Below are 8101 nucleotides of genomic sequence, written 5' to 3' on the forward strand. Positions count from 1 at the left end.
ATTTCGGCCTCTCGGTTGGAGATGGTTGCATGCATGGTTTTTCCCATTCAACTTTTGGATGGTGTTGATGGTGGTGGGTTCATTTTGTTGGAAATCGGTATTTTGATTGGTCCAAAGCTAATTATCCTCTTCCTATAGTTGATGTTGGATGAGTTGTAACACGGGTTGCCTATTGTTCATGAGATTTTGTTGCCTGAAAGACTTTGTCCTTGAGATTTTCTTCTCTTGGACATTTTGTCCATGAGATTTTCTTGTCCCTGAGATGATTTTGTCCCTGGAATTCTCATGCCTAGCGATGTCAAACAAACGTCACTTGATGTTTCCATTTGCTTCCATGGCTTTGGCAATGCAGGGTGTGGTTCGTTCGGTGGTGTTGAGTTTGGCGCACGTGGGGGTGTATGAGTGGTGATTGGAATGTTTTTGTTGGCTGGCTCCATGCTTGTGCATCGAACAGTTGACATGCTTTCCTTTTCATGGCTTTGTGGTCAAGCTCGGTTCTTGTGTTGCCTTCTTGTGAAATGGTATTCTTGTAGCCTTCGAGACTTGCTCCATCCATAACCCTTCTCGGGGTTGTTGGGGGATTTGAAAGCAGTGCACGTGATCCATTTTAGCCATGTATAGTAATGGCTTTCATGGAATGCGTGTGCAAATTGTTCTCTTGGATTCGGTTTATGTTATGAACATTGGTTTCATGTCCCACGTTGACCACAAAAATATTGGTTGCCTTGAATGATGATTGTCTTGGTACACTGTTTGTCCACCTTAGTGTGGAAAACACTTGCACCATGTGCAGAGTCATTGACGGATGCTACCTGGTTGATCTTGCCAGTAGTCATATGCTTGTCTCAAAGATTAAGCCATGCATGTGTAAGTATGAACTAATTCAGACTGTGAAACTGCGAATGGCTCATTAAATCATTTATAGTTTGTTTGATGGTATCTACTACTCCGATAATCGTAGTAATTCTAGAGCTAATACGTGCAACAAACCTCGACTTCTGGAAGGGATGCATTTATTAGATAAAAGGTCAATGTAGGCTCTGCTTGTTTCTTTGATGATTCATGATAACTCGTCGAATCGCACAACCATTGTGCCGACGACGCATCATTCAAATTTCTGCCCTATCACCTTTCGATGGTAGGATAGTGGCCTACCATGGTGGTGACGGGGAATTAGGGTTCGATTTCAGAGAGGGAGCCTGAGAAACGGCTACCACATCCAAGGAAGGCAGCAGGCGTGAAAATTACCCAATCCTGACACGAGGAGGTAGTGACAATAAATAACAATACCGGGCTTATTGAGTCTGGTAATTGGAATGAGTACAATCTAAATACCTTAACGAGGATCCATTAGAGGGCAAGTCTGGTGCCAGCAGCCGCGGTAATTCCAGCTCCAATAGCGTATATTTAAGTTGTTGCAGTTAAAAAGGTCATAGTTGGACCTTGGGTTGGGTCGGTCGGTCCGCCTCTAGTGTGCACCGATCGGCTTGTCCCTTCTGCCGGTGATGCGCTCCTGGACTTAATTGGCCGGGTCGTGCCTTCAGTGCTGTTACTTTGAAAAAATTAGAGTGCTCAAAGTAAGCCTACGCTCTGGATACATTAGCATGGGATAACACCACAGGATTCTGATCCTATTGTGTTGGCCTTCAGGATCGGAGTAATGATTAACAGGGATAGTCGAGGCATTCGTATTTCATAGTCACAGATGAAATTCTTGGATTTATGAAAGACGAACAACTGCGAAAGCATTTGCCAAGGATGTTTTCATTAATCAAGAACGAAAGTTGGGGGCTCGAAGACGATCAGATACCGTCCTAGTCTCAACCATAAACGATGCCGACCAGGGATCAGTGAATGTTGCTTTTAGGACTCCGCTGGCACCTTATCATAAATCAAAGTCTTTGGGTTCTGGGGGGAATATCACTACAAGAAAAATCAAGATTATCTACGAAAAAATCCGTAGATAAACATAAAAATCCGTAGATAAATGTCAATTATCTACGGATTATCTACGGAAAAAAATTCGTAGATAAAATGGTCGTAGATAACGTTATCTACGGAACATTATCTACGAAATTTTCCGTAGATAATGTTATCTACGGAATTTTCCGTAAATAATGTTATCTATGGAATTTTCCCTAGATAATGTTATCTACGGAATTTTCCGTAGATAACTCACGAAAGTTGTTATCTACGGATTTTATCCGTAGATAACTTTCAGGAAATTTTTATTTAATTTTAATAAATTTATTAATGTAATAACCCTCATATTTGGCCTCTCAAGGATGTTATTTCATTACACTTCACTTTTCAACATGTTTTGTCCTTATTGCACATTTTCTAGGAAACTTCCCAGAAGGTCACCCATCCCTATACTACTCCAAGTCAAGCACGCTTAACTGTGGAGTTCTTATGAGATAGGCTACAGAAGAGCTAATGCATGTTATCAATATAAGTAGTACAAATTAATTCATTTAAGTACAATCTCATACTTATACTATTTTTGGATCCCTCTCATTTTGGTATGTTCAGACAGCTATAAAAATATATAAATATATATAATAATTATATTACCAATAATAATAATAATAATTATATTATATTTAATTAATATCTATTTATAAATATACTTACTTGTATAATTAACAATCTACTTATTTCTATTTAAAATTAATATTATGATACAATTTAAATTAATTATTATAAATTTAAAAGTTTAAATAATAATTTATATATTTTAAAATGATAAGGGCTAAAATAACACTAGTGTAACTTTTACTAAGTATTAACCGCTCAATAATGTTATATTAAATGTGAATTTTGTAAATTCAACCGTTAGATTTAAAGTTCATATCACTTTATATGTTTATATCAAATTTTGTTAAAATTGAACAACAACTTGAAGGTAATCAAAGTGTTCATATTTTAGTATATTTTAAAATGTATATATTACGTCAATTTTATTTTACAAGAATGAAGTATCAAATCATCTTAAATTACTATAAAATTTTGTAAATATGAGCTAAGAGTAGAAAACTTTTAATCTAACGGTTGAATTTATAAAATTCACATTTAATAAAAGTTACATTGATATTATTATAACCCTTCTCTTTTAAAATATTATTTTTATAAATTAAATTTTAATATTTTAAATAAATTATTAGTTAAATTAATATATTTATTCTTGTTTTATTTTCTAATTATCAATCATTAATAAAATACTAATTTAAAATCTTATCTAATTATATCCTAATATTTTCATATCAAATTTAAAACCATATATTAGTATGTTATTTTTTTTATCATCAATTAATTTATAAAAATAAAAAATTTAAGATGACAATTTTTAATAATATTTATTTTAAAATATTATAATGAATTAAATAAAATTTTAAAATATATTTTAATCATCAATAATTTTAAAATATATTTTAATCCAAAATATATTTTTTGGTCAATACGATAACTAAAATTATTATGATAAATAATTAAATTAAAAAAATTAAATCTTATAATGATTATTTTTTTAATGATGCTAAATTAAATATTCTAATTATTTTACAATAAATTAAAATGAAAAGATAATAAAATATGTTAATTGATGTTTCAAATATGTAACCTAATAAATTTATTTACGGGTGAAGTTATCTACGAAAATTTCCGTAGATAACTTATCTACGGAATAATCCGTAGATAAGTTACCTACGAATATTTCCGTAGATAACTTATCTACAGAAAAATCCATAGATAAATTATCTATGGAAATTTCCATAGATAACTTATCTACAGAAATTTCCGTAGATAACTTATCTAATGACAATTTTTAATAATATTTATTTTAAAATATTACAATGAATTAACTAAAATTTTAAAATATATTTTAATCAAAACTAATTTTAAAATATATTTTAATCTAAAATATATTTTTTGGTCAATATAGTGACTAAAAGTATTGTTCTTACCGGAAATCTGCTGTAGAGCTGATCCACCGGGTAAGATCGGCGAGCCTCCTTCATTGGTACGCTGGTGCTCTAAGATGGGGGTGGTACCTGCAAAAGAGACTCCGATGCTAAAGTTAGTGTTTGTGGGGGTATGAGTCTCGTATAAATAATGCACATACCTTTGTGTGAATTAGGGTTGTCTTGGGCCTTGGGCATGAGATAAGACATGATATGATATGATGAGATATGATATGATATAATTGGAGGGCGGTTCTGATCTGGGACGAGATCCCCGGGTTCGGGAATGATCTGCCCAAATACCGGGCCCCAAATACCGTGCTGACGTCGCTCAGCGTGTGCCCGGGGTGGCTTTGTATCGCTAATCCGGGCTCGGAGCCCGGGTGCGAAGTACGGTCAGTACACTAGCCCCCCGAGCTCTGAAGGCCGTAGGTCGAGGAGTTAAGACCAAGCCCGTCAAGGAGGACGACGTGGAGGATAGCTCCTGCGAGAATGCCTCTACGTAGGCCAATTTTGTTATAACCTAGTTTAATTTTCCCTTTGCTTTGATTTTCTGTTTTGAATTCAAGCGTTGAACTCTGGGAACTTTGTTTGTATATGCATATTTTTCTTCTGCCTTTATGTGTTTGCGTTTGGTTTTTGCTTTGCACACATTTTGAGACACACGTTCGATGTCTGTTGTACACTCTCATTTTTGGTGAAAGCTCACGCTGAGATCCGAATTCGGCCTTAATTTTAAGTAGTTTCTCGTGAAGGTTCGAACTCAATTTCAATCGAACCAGGATTCGAATTCGATCTTAGATCTAAGTAATTTTTGTGAAGGTTCGGACTCAACCTTAATCATGCTGAGGTTTGAACTCGACCTCAGATTAGCATACTAAGGTTCGTACTCGCCCTCGAATAAACATGTCGAGCTTCGTACTCGACCTTAAATAGATGTGTTAAGGTTCGTATTCGACCTCAAATGAATGTGTTAAGGTTCGTATTCGACCTTAAATGGGCGTGTTAGGGTTCGTACTCGACCTTAAATTTTGAGTAAAATGATTTAATTAAGGTTCGAACTCGACCTTAGGCGAGGGCATCGAGGTTCGTATTCGACCTCGGATGATGAGGTTCATACTTGACCTTAAAAAGAGTGTCGAGGTTCGTATTCAACCTCGGATTTGGTTCGTACTCGACCTCAGATTTGGTTGAAACGATTTTATTAAGGTTCGGACTCGACCTTAAATAAGGATGTTGAGCTCCGTATTTGACCTCGACCTTTAACGAGGTTCGGGTTTGAATTCTGCTGAACGAACTTAAGGTTCGTACTCGACTTTAAATAAGGGTGCTGAGGTCCGTGTTTGACCTCAAACTTGGACGAGGTTCGGGCTAGTATTCGACCTTGAGATAGGGTTAGGTAATCCTTCACAAGGTTCGTTCTCGACCTCGGATGAGAATGTTTAGGGTTCGTATTCGAACCTCAAATAAACGCGTTAAGGTTTGAACTCGATCCTCAAGTGAGCCTGTTGAGGTTCATACTCGACCTCATAATTTTAACGAGGTTCGTACTCGACCTCAAATTTTGAGTAAAATGATTTAATATTAGGGTTTTTACTGTCTACCGGCACATTGGCATTGTTAGGGTTTTACCTTGTGATTGCGGTGCGGTGACAAAATTGTATTTTTATTCGTTTGATGACGTGGCATCTTTGGGCCGATGTGGTATTTTGATATCCATGTTTCATGGTCGAGCTGAGGAACTCGACAATAATGAGTTTGCTGCTTGGTCAGGCTAGTAAACCTTTGACCGGGTCAATAGATTGGTGAGGGACAAGTTGGCAACTCTGCTGGCCAGTACACTTGCCCCCCCAGCACCGAGTGATGTAAGAGCAAAGGGGCTTCTGAGGAGCTCCCAAATTTGATGTTTGAATGTTCTAATTCGATCTTGTTAAGTAGATGTGATTTTTAAGGGTCGAGCTCGACCTTGGCATATCAAGGTTCGAACTCGATCTTGGTTAATAAAATGTGATCTCAAGGTTCGGACTCGACCTTGGCATATCAAGGTTTGAACTCGACCTTGGTTGATAAAATGTGATCTCGAGGTTCGGACTCGACCTCGGCATAACAAGGTTCGAACACGACCTATGTTAAGAAAATGTGATCTCAAGGTTCGGACTCGACCTTGGCATATCAAGGTTCAAACTCGACCTTGGTTGATAAAATGTGATCTCGAGGTTCGGACTCGACCTCGGCATAACAAGGTTCGAACTCGACCTTGGTTAAGAGAATGTGATCTCGAGGTTTGGATTCGATCTCGGATGAGAGTATTGAGGTTCGTATTCGACCTCAAACCAAAGTTGGATGAACTTTTAACGAGGTTCGAATTCGACCTCGGATGAGAGTATTGAGGTTCGTATTCGACCTCAAACTAAAGTTGGATGAACTTTTAACGAGGTTCGGATTCGACCTCGGATGAGAGTATTGAGGTTCGTATCCGACCTCAACTTCGAGTGAAACGATTGAACTAAGGTTCGAATTCGACCTTGGGTGAGAGTATCGAGGTTCATATTCAACCTCAAACCGAGTGAAACGATTGAACTAAGGTTCGAATTCGACCTTAGGTGAAAGTATCGAGGTTCGTATCCGACCTCAAATTCGAATGGAATGTTTGAACTAAGGTTCGAACTTGAACCTTGGTTAAGAAAATATAGTCTCAAGGTTCTGACTTGATCTTGGCATATCAAGGTTCGAACTCGACCTTGGTTGATAAAATGTGATCTCGAAGTTCGGACTCGACCTCGGCATAACAAGGTTCGAACTCGACCTTGGTTAAGAGAATGTGATCTCGAGGTTTGGATTCGATCTCGGATGAGAGTATTGAGGTTCGTATTCGACCTCAAACCAAAGTTGGATGAACTTTTAACGAGGTTCGAATTCGACCTCGGATGAGAGTATTGAGGTTCGCATTCGACCTCAAACTAAAGTTGGATGAACTTTTAACGAGGTTCGGATTCGACCTCGGATGAGAGTATTGAGGTTCGTATCCGACCTCAACTTCGAGTGAAACGATTGAACTAAGGTTCGAATTCAACCTTGGGTGAGAGTATCGAGGTTCGTATTCGACCTCAAACTGAAGTTGGATGAACTTTTAACGAGGTTCGGATTCGACCTCAGATGAGAGTATTGAGGTTCGTATCCGATATCAACTTCGAGTGAAATGATTGAACTAAGGTTCGAATTCGACCTTAGGTGAGAGTATCGAGGTTCGTATTCGACCTCAACTTTGAGTGGAACGATTGAACTAAGGTTCGAATTCGACCTTGGGTGACAGTTTCGAGGTTCGTATTCGACCTCAAACTGAAGTTGGATGAACGTTTAACGAGGTTTGGATTCGACCTCGGGTGGGATACTGAGGTGGAGCCCCAAGTTGCTGAGCAGGTCGCTCCAGCTACTGATGTGAGTGGTGTGGCCTGTGGCTTTTTCTATTTGAAGTCTGGTTTCTCTGTTTGGTCTTTGTCTGAACTTTAACGAGGTTCAGATTCGACCTCGGATTAGAGTATTGAGGTTCGTATTCGACCTCAAACTATTGTTAGATGAATTTTAACGAGGTTCGGATTCGACCTCGGATGAGAGTATTGAGGTTCATATTCGACCTCAACTTTGAGTGGAACGATTGAACTAAGGTTCGAATTCGACCTTGGGTGAGAGTATCGAGGTTCGTATTCGACCTCAAACCGAGTGAAACGATTGAACTAAGGTTCGAATTCGACCTTAGGTGAAAGTATCGAGGTTCGTATCTGACCTCAAATTCGAATGGAACGTTTGAACTAAGGTTTGAACTTGAACCTTGGTTAAGAAAATATAGTCTCAAGGTTCTAACTTGACCTTGGCATATCAAGGTTCGAACTCGACCTTGATTAAGAAAGTATAGTCTCAAGGTTCGTACTCGACCTTGGCGTAACACGGTTCGTGTTTGACCTTGGTTAAGAAAATATAGTCTCAAGGTTCGGACTCGACCTTGGCGTAATAAGGTTCGAACTCGACCTTGGAATTTTAACGATGTTCATTCCCGACCTCGGGTAAGAATATTTAAGGTTCATGCTCGACCTTATAATTTCAATGAGGTTCGGACTCGACCTCGGATAAGAGTATTTAAGGTT

General features: G+C 38.1%; 1 pseudogene; it reads left to right on the forward strand.

Annotated features, from left to right (window-relative positions):
• The first annotated feature begins 809 nt into the window (after positions 1-809).
• On the forward strand, positions 810-1926 carry LOC145953704 (uncharacterized; annotated as a pseudogene).
• The last annotated feature ends 6175 nt before the right edge of the window (positions 1927-8101 follow it).

The sequence above is a fragment of the Cajanus cajan genome, chromosome 11, assembly GCF_000230855.2.
Source record: "Cajanus cajan strain Asha chromosome 11, NIPB_CcT2T_4, whole genome shotgun sequence".
Taxonomy (NCBI): Eukaryota; Viridiplantae; Streptophyta; class Magnoliopsida; order Fabales; family Fabaceae; genus Cajanus; species Cajanus cajan.